Here is a 15,201-nt window from a genome sequence, read left to right on the forward strand (position 1 = left end):
TTGTCTTATTTTGTAAGAAAAGACTATTTTCACACTATCTTACTACCAGTTTACTTACTCATTCCACAAATAATTATTAATAGCTAAAAACTCTTATTATATGATTACCAAATAAGATGTACCAAAATTAGATAAGATTGCAACATATAGATGAAGAATCAAATTTAGGAAATGGTGAGGATGTTTTTAAAATTAATATAATAAAGCAACATTGTAGAAATGAGAATGCATTAAATAATATTTATTTAGTAAAATTAATTATGTACTGTTAATATGTATCAATCGGACTTTGTTAAGCTCTTTACAAAACTAACAGCATTTAATTCTTACCATCACTCAGTGTCGCAAGTGTTATTAGTATATATCTATTTTACAGATGGAAAACTGCCACGTAGAGAGTGCTCAAAAGAACAAAGGTAATAAGTAACATTTTATTATGTGTCCAGAATATACCATATTATTATTCATTGGATGGTAGTGTTGATAAATTGCTAGGATAACTTTTATTTCTAACAACTGAAAGAAGATGTTTTCAAAATCTGATAATGGCACCCATCGCTTGTCACTTTTTAGTAGATCCCCATCACTGACTCTGTATGATGAGGCCTGAGTACTGTTCCTTTTCCAACTCGTCAGCTTCTTCCCATATGCTGCCTTGCCACCTTCCCCTACTCAGGTGCCTCACTCTTTCATCATCTTTTTGTCCACAGGCTCAATGTATTATTTAGCCCCAAAATCAAACAAAAATGAAATACATGAATGAATGAATGAATGAAGCAGCCCATGAAGTGAAGATATTATCTTTCAAAGATAAATCTGTAGATTCCCAGTGTTGACTAGGAAAAGCATATCTCATTATTTGATTAGAATGTACATTCCCATCAAACTCTACTCAGGCAGCAGGGTCAAGAGTTGTGGAAACCCTAATGTGGAAATGTGCCTTGACCCTGATTTGAGTAGCAGCAAGAATGGTAACCAGTGTGTCTGGAGCAAGTCTGCAAGGAGGGTAGCAGGTGATGTGTTTGGGATGAGATTAAGAGAACACGTGATACTGGGAATGTGGTTTGCTATTGCAATAACTTGTTCCTTTGGAGGAAAAATAAACTACTGGAACATTCTGATCAGAGGATTGATAACATCTGATTTCAAACATGCTCTCTGGTCATTGAAGATAGACTGAAGAGGACCATGGAAAAAAAGTAGGAAGACCAATTAGACAGATATGTTAGTAATTCCAGGTGATGTGGGCCAGGTTCGTGGACTTAGTGAAGGTAGGAAGGATTCTGAATGTATTCAAAGGGATTAATGAAATGTTGATCGTCTCTAACAGAGTTCTCATGAGTATCAAATGAAATAATATGAATAGAGCATTTAGCACAGTGCTTGGCAAATAACAAGATATTGGAGAATAGTGGTGAATGGTGGTAAGTAATAATAGACAAGGGCAAATTTATGGTGAATCTAAGGAAGCATATGTTTCAGAACTTCTCACTTATGAAGGTCACCTCTAAGGCACTGTTATGTTTACAAATTTGTATGATTTTTCTTAAAGAGGCTCCTCAAAATGGTATAAGCTTCAGGCCACAAAATTTCCTTTGCCTCAGGAAAAGTTATGACAATAATAATAATAGAGGGAGAAAAAGAAAAGGAGAAGGAGGAAAAGAGTAATAGTTACAAAACTAAGGACTGGGAAGATGAGCTGGAAAACTGTGCACCAGAGCAAAGTTTTTAAAAGGCTTAAGTGAGGACTTCCGGGTAAGATGGCGGAAGAGTAAGACGCGGAGATCACCTTCCTCCCCACGGATACACCAGAAATACAGCTACACGTGGAACAACTCCTACAGAACACCTACTGAACGCTGGCAGAAGACCCCAGACCTCCCAAAAGGCAAGAAACTCCCCACATACCTGGGTAGGGCAAAGCGGAGAGATTCCCGCACAGAGGATCGGTGCCGAGCGGCACTCACCAGCCCGAGAGGCTTGTCTGCTCGCCCGCCGGGGCACGCAGTGCTGGAAGCTGAGGCTCGGGCTTCGGTCAGAGCGCAGGGAGAGGACTGGGGCTGGTGGCGAGAACTCAGCCTGAAGGGGGCTAATGTGCCACAGCTAGCCGGGAGGGAGTCCGGGAAAACTCTGGAGCTGCCGAAGAGGCAAGAGACTTTTTCTTCCCTCTTGGTTTCCTGGTGCGCGAGGAGAGGGGATTAAGAGCGCTGCTTAAAGGGGCTCCACGGACGGGCGCGAGTCGCGACTGAAAGCGCGGAGCCCAGTGACAGGCGTGGGACGCTGGGGCTGCTGCTGCCGCCGCCAAGAAGCCTGTGTGCGAGCGCAGGTCACTGCCCACACCGCCCTTCCGGGAGCCTGTGCAGCCCGCCACTGCCGGAGTCCCGGGATCCAGGGGCGGCTTCCCTGGGAGAACGCACGGCGCGCCTCGGGCTGGTGCAACGTCACGCCGACCTCTGCCGCTGCAGGCTCGCCCCGCACTCCGTGCCCCTCCCTCCCTCCTGGCCTGAGTGAGCCAGAGTCCCCGAAGAGGCTGCTCCTTTAACCCTGTCCTATCTGAGCGAAGAACAGACGCCCTCCGGCGACCTACACGCAGAGGCGGGGCCAAATCCAAAGCTGAGACCTAGGAGCTGTGAGAACAAAGAAGAGAAAGGGAAACCTCTCCCAGCAGCCTCAGAAGCAGCGGATTAAAGCTCCACAATCAACTTGATGTACCCTGCATCTGTGGAATACATGAATAGACAACACATCATCCCAAACTGAGGAGCCAGGAGTCAGTGCTGTGCCTCTGAGGTGGGAGAGCCAACTTCAGGACACTGGTCCACAAGAGACCTCCCAGCTCCACACAATATCAAACGGCGAAAATCTTCCAGAGATCTCCATCTCAACACCAGCACCCAGCTTCACTCAACGACCAGCAGGCTACAGTGCTGGACACCCTAAGCCAAACAACTAGCAAGACAGGAACACAACGCCACCCATTAGCAGAGAGGTGGCCTAAAATCATAAAAAGTCCACAGACACCCCAAAACACACCACCAGACGTGGACCTGCCCACCAGAAAGACAAGATCCAGCCTCATCCACCAGAACACAGGCACTAGTCCCCTCCACCAGGAAGCCTACACAACCCACTAAACCAACCTTAGCCACTGGGGACAGACACCAAAAACAACAGGAACTACGAACCTGCAGCCTGCAAAAAGGAGACCCCAAACACAGTAACATAAGCAAAATGAGAAGACAGAAAAACACACAGCAGGAGAAGGAGCAAGATAAAAACCCACCAGACCTAACAAATGAAGAGGTAATAGGCACTCTACCTGAAAAAGAATTCAGAATAATGATGGTAAAGATGATCCAAGATTCTATTTCCCAGATACAAAATCTTGGAAATAGAATAGACAAAATGCAAGAAACAGTTAACAAGGACCTAGAAGAACTAAAGATGAATCAAGCATCGATTAAAAACACAATACATGAAATAAAAAATACTCTAGATGGGATCAATAGCAGAATAACTGAGGTAGAAGAACGGATAAGTGAGGTGGAAGATAAAATAGTGGAAATAACTGCTGCAGAGCAAAATAAAGAAAAAAGAATGAAAAGAACAGAGGACAGTCTCAGAGACCTCTGGGACAACATTAAACGCACCAACATTCGAATTATAGGGGTTCCAGAAGAAGAAGAGAAAAAGAAAGGGACTGAGAAAATATTTGAAGAGATTATAGTTGAAAACTTCCCTAATATGGGAAAGGAAATAGTTAATCAAGTCCAGGAGGCACAGAGAGTCCCATACAGAATAAATCCAAGGAGAAATACGCCAAGACACATATTAATCAAACTGTCAAAAATTAAACACAAAGAAATCATATTAAAAGCAGCAAGGAAAACCAACAAATAACACACAAGGGAATCCCCATCAGGATAACAGCTGATCTCTCAGCAGAAACTCTACAAGCCAGAAGGGAGTGGCAGGACATACTTAAAGTGATGAAGGAGAACAACCTGCAACCAAGATTACTCTACCCAGCAAGGATCTCATTCAGATTTGATGGAGAAATTAAAACGTTTACAGACAAGCAAAAGCTGAGAGAGTTCAGCACCACCAAACCAGCTTTACAACAAATGCTAAAGGAACTTCTCTAGGCAAGAAACACAACAGAAGGAAAAGACCTACAATAATGAACCCAAAACAATTAAGAAAATGGGAATAGGAACATACATATCGATAATTACCTTAAATGTAAATGGACTAAATGCTCCCACCAAAAGACACAGAGTGGCTGAATGGATACAAAAACAAGACCCATCTATATGCTGTCTACAAGAGACCCACTTCAGACCTAGAGACACATACAGACTGAAAGTAAGGGGATGGAAAAAGATATTCCATGCAAATGGAAACCAAAAGAAAGCTGGAGTAGCAATTCTCATATCAGACAAAATAGACTTTAAAATAAGGACTACTAGAAGAGACAAAGAAGGACACTACATAATAATCAAGGGATCGATCCAAGAAGAAGATATAACAATTGTAAATATTTATGCACCCAACATAGGAGCACCTCAATACATAAGGCAAATACTAACAGCCATAAAAGGAGAAATCGACAGTAACACACTCATAGTAGGGGACTTTAACACCCCACTTTCACCAATGGACAGATCATCCAAAATGAAAATAAATAAGGAAACACAAGCTTTAAATGATACATTAAACAAGATGGACTTAATTGATATTTATAGGACATTCCATCCAAAAACAACAGAATACACATTTTTCTCAAGTGCTCATGGAACATTCTCCAGGATAGATCATATCTTGGGTCACAAATCAAGCCTTGGTAAATTTAAGAAAATTGAAATTGTATCAAGTATCTTTTCCGACCACAATGCTATGAGACTAGATATCAATTACAGGAAAAGAGCTGTAAAAAATACAAACACATGGAGGCTAAACAATACACTACTTAATAACGAAGTGATCACTGAAGAAATCAAAGAGGAAATTAAAAAATACCTAGAAACAAATGACAATGGAGACACGACGACCCAAAACCTATGGGATGCAGCAAAAGCAGTGCTAAGAGGGAAGTTTATAGCAATACAATCCCACCTTAAGAAACAGGAAACATCTCGAATAAACAACCTAACCTTGCACCTAAAGCAATTAGAGAAAGGTGAACAAAAAAACCCCAAAGTTAGCAGAAGGAAAGAAATCATAAAAATCAGATCAGAAATAAATGAAAAAGAAATGAAGGAAACGATAGCAAAGATCAATAAAACTAAAAGCTGGTTCTTTGAGAAGATAAACAAAATTGATAAACCATTAGCCAGACTCATCAAGAAAAAAAGGGAGAAGACTCAAATCAATAGAATTAGAAATGAAAAAGGAGAAGTAACAACTGACACTACAGAAATAAAAAAGATCATGAGAGATTACTATAAGCAACTCTATGCCAATAAAATGGACAACCTGGAAGAAATGGACACATTCTTGGAAATGCACAACCTGCCGAGACTGAATCAGGAAGAAATAGAAAATATGAACAGACCAATCACAAGCACTGAAATTGAAACTGTGATAAAAAATCTTCCAACAAACAAAAGCCCAGGACCAGATGGCTTCACAGGCGAATTCTATCAAGCATTTAGAGAAGAGCTAACACCTGTCCTTCTGAAACTCTTCCAAAATATAGCAGAGGGAGGAACACTCCCAAACTCATTCTACGAGGCCACCATCACCTTGATACCAAAACCAGGCAAGGATGTCACAAAGAAAGAAAACTACAGGCCAATATCACTGATGAACATAGATGCAAAAATCCTCAACAAAATCCTAGCAAACAGAATCCAACAGCACATTAAAAGGATCATACACCATGATCAAGTGGGGTTTATTCCAGGAATGCAAGGATTCTTCAATATACGCAAATCAATCAACGTGATACACCATATTAACAAACTGAAGGAGAAAAACCATATGATCATCTCAATAGATGCAGAGAAAGCTTTCGACAAAATTCAACACCCATTTATGATAAAAACCCTGCAGAAAGTAGGCATAGAGGGAACTTTCCTCAACGTAATAAAGGCCATATATGACAAACCCACAGCCAGCATCGTCCTCAATGGTGAAAAACTGAAACCATTTCCACTAAGATCAGGAACTAGACAAGGTTGCCCACTTTCACCACTCTTATTCAACCTAGTTTTGGAAGTTTTAGCCACAGCAATCAGAGAAGAAAAGGAAATAAAAGGAATCCAAATCGGAAAAGAAGAAGTAAAGCTGTCACTGTTTGCAGATGACATGATACTATACATAGAGAATCCTAAAGATGCTACCAGAAAACTACTAGAGTTAATCAATGAATTTGGTAAAGTTGCAGGATACAAAATTAATGCACAGAAATCTCTGGCATTCCTATATACTGATGATGAAAAATCTGAAAGAGAAATCAAGGAAACACTCCCATTTACCATTGCAACAAAAAGAATAAAATATCTAGGAATAAACCTACCTAAGGAGACAAAAGACCTGTATGCAGAAAATTATAAGACACTGATGAAAGAAATTAAAGATGATACAAATAGATGGAGAGATGTACCATGTTCTTGGATTGGAAGAATCAACATTGTGAAAATGACTCTACTACCCAAAGCAATCTACAGGTTCAATGCAATCCCTATCAAACTACCACTGGCATTTTTCACAGAACTAGAACAAAAAATTTCACAATTTGTATGGAAACACAAAAGACCCCGAATAGCCAAAGCAATCTTGAGAACGAAAAATGGAGCTGGAGGAATCAGGCTCCCTGACTTCAGACTATACTACAAAGCTACAGTAATCAAGACAGTATGGTACTGGCACAAAAACAGAAAGATAGATCAATGGAACAGGATGGAAAGCCCAGAGTTAAACCCACGGACATATGGTCACCTTATCTTTGATAAAGGAGGCAGGAATGTACAGTGGAGAAAGGACAGCCTCTTCAATAAGTGGTGCTGGGAAAACTGGATAGGGACATGTAAAACTATGAGATTAGATCATTCCCTAACACCATACACAAAAATAAGCTCAAAATGGATTAAAGACCTAAATGTAAGGCCAGACACTATCAAACTCTTAGAGGAAAACATAGGCAGAACACTCTATGACATAAATCACAGCAAGATCCTTTTTGACCCACCTCCTAGAGAAATGGAAATAAAGACAAAAATAAACACATGGGACCTAATGAAACTTAAAAGCTTTTGCACAGCAAAGGAAACCATAAACAAGACCAAAAGACAACCCTCAGAATGGGAGAAAATATTTGCCAATGAAGCAACTGACAAAGGATTAATCTCCAAAATTTATAAGCAGCTCATGCAGCTCAATAACAAAAAAACAAACAACCCAATCCAAAAATGGGCAGAAGACCTAAATAGACATTTCTCCACAGAAGATATACAGACTGCCAACAAACACATGAAATAATGCTCAACATCTTTACTCATTAGAGAAATGCAAATCAAAACTACAATGAGATATCATCTCACACCAGTCAGAATGGCCATCATCAAAAAATCTAGAAACAATAAATGCTGGAGAGGGTGTGGAAAAAAGGGAACTCTTTTGCACTGCTGGTGGGAATGTGAATTGGTACAGCCGCTATGGAGAACGGTATGGAGGTTCCTTAAAAAACTACAAATAGAACTACCATATGACCCAGCAATCCCACTACTGGGCATATACCCTGAGAAAACCATAATTCAAAAAGAGACATGTACCAAAATGTTCATAGCAGCCCTATTTACAATAGCCCGGAGATGGAAACAACCTAAGTGTCCATCATCGGATGAATGGATAAAGAAGATGTGGCACATATATACAATGGAATATTACTCAGCCATAAAAAGAAATGAAATTGAGCTATTTGTAATGAGGTGGATAGACCTAGAGTCTGTCATACAGAGTGAAGTAAGTCAGAAAGAGAAAGACAAATACTGTATGCTAACACATATATATGGAATTTAAGAAAAAAAAATGTCATGAAGAACATAGGGGTAAGACAGGAATAAAGACACAGACCTACTAGAGAATGGACTTGAGGATATGGGGAGGGGGAAGGGTAAGCTGTGACAAAGTGAAAGAGCGGCATGGACATATATACACTACCAAACGTGAGGTAAATAGCTAGTGGGAAGCAGCCGCATAGCACAGGGAGATCAGCTTGGTACTTTGTGACCGCCTGGAGGGGTGGGATAGGGAGGGTGGGAGGGAGACGCAAAAGGGAGGGGATATGGAAACATATGTATATGTATAACTGATTAAATTTGTTATAAAGCAAAAAATAAAAATAAAAAAAAAAGGCTTAAGTGAGATATGTTAATTATAAATGTAAACATACATATTTGCAGCTTCTCAAGCTTATAAAGCATAGCTGAGTAGTGTTTACATTTTATCAATCAATTGTCTTATGAAGATGAGAGGCCTCTGATGAATTTTGCTGAAAATCAGTAACTAACCTTTTTCAAATTTAATGATATTTAATGATTTTTAAAGTCTATTAGTTTTCAAGAATTAATGGGAGTGCTTATGGTGGAATCAGCATGGTCACCTTGTGTAAATACTGGGTTGAACATCTGGAATCTCTTCAAACTGTTAAAATTTCTCAGGACTTCTTGGTTGGTGGATATGTCTATTATCAAATACTTTTTCATTATATGAAATAGTATTTCATCCACAGATGGCCACCATTACTGGCAAAGATTAGCATTAACATGTGGAGAAGGTATTCTGATTAATTTTTAAGTGTATTGAAAATGTTTATGTATAATATTGTATGCCAATTGATAAATAAAATTGAATTCATGAGTACAAAGGAAATTATATAACATTTTATAAAATGCTCTTATTTTGTTTGTTTTTCATAAAAACTGAAGGGGTAGCTATACTATTCAATCTATTCTATAAATAAGGCACTTGAGTTCATTAAATGACTTTCCCAAGCTCTTGAGAAAGAACATGGACAAGCCAGGAAAAGACAATTGTAAAAATTATAATATTGTGTCCTTTCTAACAGATGATTCTTCTCTTTAAACTCATTTTATCTCCCTTTTTCTTGCTGTCTTTAAGATGATTCTTTTTTAGTGTATTTAACCATTTTGCTCTGTTTTAAATGACACAGCCATCTGTACTTTTCCTGAGGGGTTATTTTATACCAGGGTATGACAGCTCCTTTCAAAAAATGTTAAATCAAATCGTGACAGTCATTACTAATTATTTAGCACCTGTGTCTGTCTGGGAATCTAGCAACTTCATAGAATGTATATAAGTTCCTTCAAGTTTTTGCATCATTTAATATTCTAATGAGTAAAGGGCTCATTAAGTCACTCTTAAAGGTAGACTTTGTGGAGTCTCCCTTTACTATTTTGGATATAGAAAACATAGGGTTAAGCTTACAGGAATTTAACTTTTCTTCTTTCTAGTATTTTCTGCATTTTGGTTTCTTTGTGTCTGCTGAATTAGGGATCAGGGATATAAACATTATCACTGGGAGTTAAATAACTTCTGAAAAATCAGTATTACAGATAAGCAAAATTATTTTGCATTTTTGAGGTTGAGAAAATAGTTCTGCCTGAAGTTGTAGGTTGCTGTCTTCTCTGGACTGTATTTGTAGTGAAACACATAAGTGTTTGTGTATTGACAATTGAAAATTTTGAATTTTTGGAAATTAATTATGTTTTGTGCATACATAAAAATAAATATTTCATATAATTCTATTACAATTTATCACAGTGTAATAGCTATATATAGTAAATCAAATAATTATTCAAGTATCTAAATAAAATAAAAACAGATAATAATGGTAACCAACACTTGTAGCATTTATTGGTACAAGTAGTACTTTAAGTGTTTTATATATGTTAACTTATTTAAACTTCTCAACAATATGTGGAAGTAAGCAGTATTACCATCTCAATCTACAGATGAGAACTTAGGTGTACAGAATTTAACTGCCTGTCCAAAAGTTACATCACAGCCAGGTGGCGGAGGCAGGATTCGCCCCAGTCTATTTGGTTGCAGAGTCAACACACTATCCAGCTGTGCCCTATTGTTCGCTAAAGTGCCTTTCACAGCAGAGCTCAGATGAAAGGAAAGTGACAGGTGAAAGTAGCAGACATAACAGTAAGTTAAAAAAAACAAAAATGTTGATTGTTGGATGGAATCAACTGTATCATCACTTAGATGAGAATAAAATAAATATTTGAATGCCAACAAGATTGAAATTATCATAGTTGTTAAAACGCCATTGTAACATTATGGGATAGTATCCAATAACATAATACTGGGTAATATAAACTCAAAAACATATCCTCCCTTACTGTCTTAGTAAATCTCTGTCCATTTTGAATAATAAGAAAAGAAAAATAGCTTTGTATAAACAACTTTTTTTCTCCTGAATGGTTCTACTTCTTGAAGAGTGTTCAAGATAATCCTAGACTAGAAAGATTGATAAGAATATTCATGGATATATATATATATATATATATATATATATATATATATATATATATATATATATATATATATATATATATACCTATCAAATATTTTCTATATGTCAGTTTTCTTTGCAGTTTTCTAAACATGGTCAATATTTCCTTATCCTTTTGAAATGTCTTGATCTTTGTCTCAACAGGCACACAGATTCTGCTATACTTGTTTCTCTCTATTCAGAGTAGTCTGAGACCAGGCTGCAATTCCATTTCCACTCTCTCTTTTTTTTAGGGAACTATTATGTGACCTCAAAACCAATATCTGTGAAATAAAGTTATTTGATAGTAACACAATACTATTAAGGAGAGCAATATTGTGTGGGATAGAATATGAAATTAGTGTATATGAGGGGCAGACACATTTCTAAGATTGGCAAATGTACAGCAATAGATCCTATAAGGAGCCTGCTTATAAGCTAGTATCAGTATAGACAGGTGCTCTGTTCTCTCTGCTCACACTACCACCTCTGATATTTGGCACTCACTCCATTAGGCCTGGTACTTCTTCTGGTATTTGCATTTTAGACTTACCAATATTCTTTTGCGTTTTTCCCCAAACTTCACTATGTCATTTTTAATTGTTTTTTTTTTTTTTTTTTTTTTTTTTTTTTTTAGCCGCAATGCATGGCTTGCGGTTTCTTAGTTCCTGAACCAGGAATTGAAGCCAAGCCCTTGGCAGTGAAAGCATGGAGTCCTAACCACTGGACTGACAGGGAATTCCCCTCAATTGATATTTTAATTACATAATTTAGCCAAATACCACATCATCAAATGAAATATGGACGTGAATGTTATTTCCCCTATGGAAACTAAGTTTAATAGACAAGAAAGTCTAAAAGAATGCAGGTAGATTAAAATCTTAAAGTTTTAAAAAGAGGCATAGACAATAAAAATGTAGATAAACAAATAAGTTTCAAACTTTTGAAGGAATCTTGCCTTCTGATAACTGGGACACTGACACAGTTTTCAGGCTACTTTTAAAACATGGAAAATTATGGATATATAAAATGTGTTACTGGTGAGGAGTGTTTGAATCCCAACCAGTTGAATTCATATTTAAAAAAAGGATTCCTTAAGACAATTAAATAAATGTATCTGTACTAGAAAAGACGTTAACTTTTTAAAATAAAACAGAAACGAACACAACATTGTAAAGCATTTTACTTCAATAAACATGGTAAAAAGACAAATCAATAAATAAAAATAACTGTTTCTAGGACTCAGTAGATATACATAAAAAATAACATTTTATGTTCAAGTCTGAACATCAAGGATTAATTAGCAAGATAGCATACATGCAAATTTTAAATTAAAATAAGTAAAATCAAATGCTTGAGGTAAGTTTATATTGTTGTGTATGATTCCTTTCTTTAACTTCCCTAATTATTTTAGCTAAGAAGTCTTCTGTTCTTAGATATTAATTTTGTATACCAGACATTCTGCGAGTGACTTGAGTTTGATTAAGAGTCAGGGCATTTTTCACTGACTAAAGGGTAAAAGTGATTTTCTTAAAAAAAAAATGTGTTTTTGTGTATACTGAGATAACTAACCCCTGAAAGGAGAGTTCTAAATGTGTACATGTTTAAAGGATTGACCACCCGGTCAACAAAATGATACTTGGATTCACTTATCATTCCTGTTCAGGATGAATAATTTGCATACATAAATAAACATCATACTATACACAAATTAAGAAAATCCCTAAATAGAAAATATGACAAGGAATGCAAAATCACTCCACATTCTCTACTGCAACACAGCTATCTTTTGAGATTTATATTAAAGCCTTGAGCTATTTTAATAAGTTCTCAAGTTTAGGAAATTTTCTATGAATTTGTAACAGATTGGTAATTTTACTAGATCTCTGAGGTTTTGCTGATTGTAAATTTAATGTATTTTACAGCTTCCTTGATCCATCAATTGTACATAGTTTAGCAGGTTTATAGTGAACAATAGCACATAATTTTTTTAAACTCAGTTTCTATCAAAGAGAAAACTATAGAATTTGAGAACAAATGCATGTACAATTTATTAGTCTTTATAATTCTTCCAAGTTTGTAATACTGCTTCCTGTAACAAGTTGAAGTAAAAAACCCAGCTTCCCATCCATGATTGGAATTAGAATTCGGCATGATTTAACTGTGGTGATGCTCTTTTATACAATTTGATAAATCTATCTCCTGGATGAAATAGCTTGAAAAATGTACTAGGGAAGAACACTGGGAACTTTGTTTGGTTCTTTCAATGATAATGTAAATAATCTTAAAAATGTTAAGGCTACCCAGATTCAGATGACTTGAAATTGGGTCAAACCTTATTCAGGCAACTATCACTCTGAGTTATAAGTACAATCAAATATTCATTGTCACTAACCATGTTTTTGTAAAGTACACCTGTTACTCTGTTGAGCTTTCAAAATTTGCTACACAAAGTTTAATGAAAGGAAATATTCAATTAAATTATACAATATTACCTTAAACTTTTTCTGAAGGTAATGAAAAAAAAATACTATGACATGGTCTACAGGTGTCAATTTGCTACACCATTTAATAAATTTTATATGTTTTTGTGACAATATGATCAGAGACATCCATTCTCATACACGACTTAATGTAGAATATAGAAGAGGGAAAAGCAAAGTAATTCTTTTAGTAATTGTTTTTTTCCTTTCTTAACTGTAGTCATATCTTATGGAGAAAATAGGAGCAAATTTTTATTATATATTATTCTTAAACATCATTATTGGAGTATAATTGCTTTATAAAGGCATGTTAGTTTCTGCTTTAAAGCAAAGTGAATCAGATATATAATGCTTTTATCCCCGTATTTCCTCCCTCTTGAATCTCCCTCCCACCCTCCCTATCCCACTCTTCTAGGTGGTACAAAGCTCTGAGCTGATCTCCCTGTGCTATGCGGCTGCTTCCCACTAGCTATCTTTTTTACATTTGGTAGTATATATAAGTCCATGCCACTCTCTCACTTTGTCCAGGCTTACCCTTCCCCCTCCCCGTGTCCTCAAGTCTATTCTCTACCTATGTGTTTAAATTTCTGTCCCGCTTCTAGGTTCTTCATAACCATATATTTTTATTTTCTTTAGATTCCATATATATGTGTTAGCATACAGTATTTGTTTTTCTCTTTCTGACTTACTTCACTCTGTATGACAGGCTCTAGGTCCATCTACCTCACTAGAAATAAATGAGTTTTGTTTCTTTTTATGGCTGAGTAATATTCCATTGTATTGTTCCACATCTTTTTATCCATTCATCTGTTGATGGACACTTAGGTGGCTTCCATGTCCTGGCTATTGTAAATAGAGCTGCCGTGAATATTGTGGTACATGACCCTTTTGAATTATGGTTTTGTCAGGGTATATACCCAGTAGTGGGATTGCTGGATCATAAGGTAGTTCTATTTTTTAGTTTTATTAAGAACATCCATACTGTTCTCCATAGTGGCTGTATCAATTTACATTCCCAACATAGTACAAGACAGTTCTTTTTCTCCACACCCTACAGCATTTATTGTCTGTAGATTTTTTGTTGATGGCCATACTGACTGGTGTGAGGTGATACCTCATTGTAGTTTTGATTTGCATTTCTCTAATGAATAATGATGTTGAGCATTATTTCATGTGTTTGTTGGCTATCTGTGTATATTCTTTGTAGAAATATCTGTTTAGATCTTCTGCCCATTTTTGGATTGGGTTCTTTATTTTTTGGATATTAACCTTCATGAGCTACTTGCAAATTTTGGAGATTAATCCTGGTCAGTTACTTCATTTGGAAATATTTTCTCCATTTTTCTTTCTCAAGATTGCTTTGGCTATTCAGGGTCTTTTGTGTTTCCATACAAATTATGAATTTTTTTGTTCTAGTAATGTGAAAAATGCCATTCGTAGTTTGATAGGGATTGCATTGAATCTGTAGATTGCTTTGGGTAATATAGTCATTTTCACAATGTTGATTCTTCCAATCCAAGAACATGGTATAACTCTCCATGTGTTTGTATCATCTTTAATTTCTTTCATCAGTGTCTTATAATTTTCTGCATAAAGGTCTTTGGTCTCCTTAGGTAGGTTTATTCCTAGGTATTTTATTCATTATTTTGTAATGGTAAATGGGACTGTTTCCTTAATTTCTCTTACAGATTTTCAAAATTAGTGTATAGGAATGCAAGAGATTTCTGTGCATTAATTTTGTATCCCGCTACTTTACCAAATTCATTGATTAGCTCTAGTAGTTTTCTGGTAGCATCTTTAGGATTCTCTATGTATAGTATCATGTCATCTGCAAACAGTGACAGCTTTGCTTCTTCTTTTGCAATTTGGATTCCTTTTATTTCCTTTTCTTCTCTGATTGCTGTGGCTAAAACTTCCAAAACTATGTTGAATAATAGTGGTGGGAGTGTGAACTCTTGTCTTGTTCCTGATCTTAGTGGAAATAGTTTCAGTTTTTCACCATTGAGAATGATGTTGGCTGTGGGTTTGTTATATATGGCCTTTATTATGTTGAGGTAAGTACACTCTATGCCTACTTTCTGGAGGGTTTTTATCATAAATGGGTACTGAATTTGTTGAAAGCCTTTTTTGCATCTTTTGAGATGATCATATGTTTTTTTCTCTTTCAATTTGTTAATATGGTGTATCACATTG

Source organism: Mesoplodon mirus (genome assembly GCF_964341445.2).
Source record: "Mesoplodon mirus genome assembly, chromosome: 6".
Classification (NCBI taxonomy): Eukaryota; Metazoa; Chordata; class Mammalia; order Artiodactyla; family Ziphiidae; genus Mesoplodon; species Mesoplodon mirus.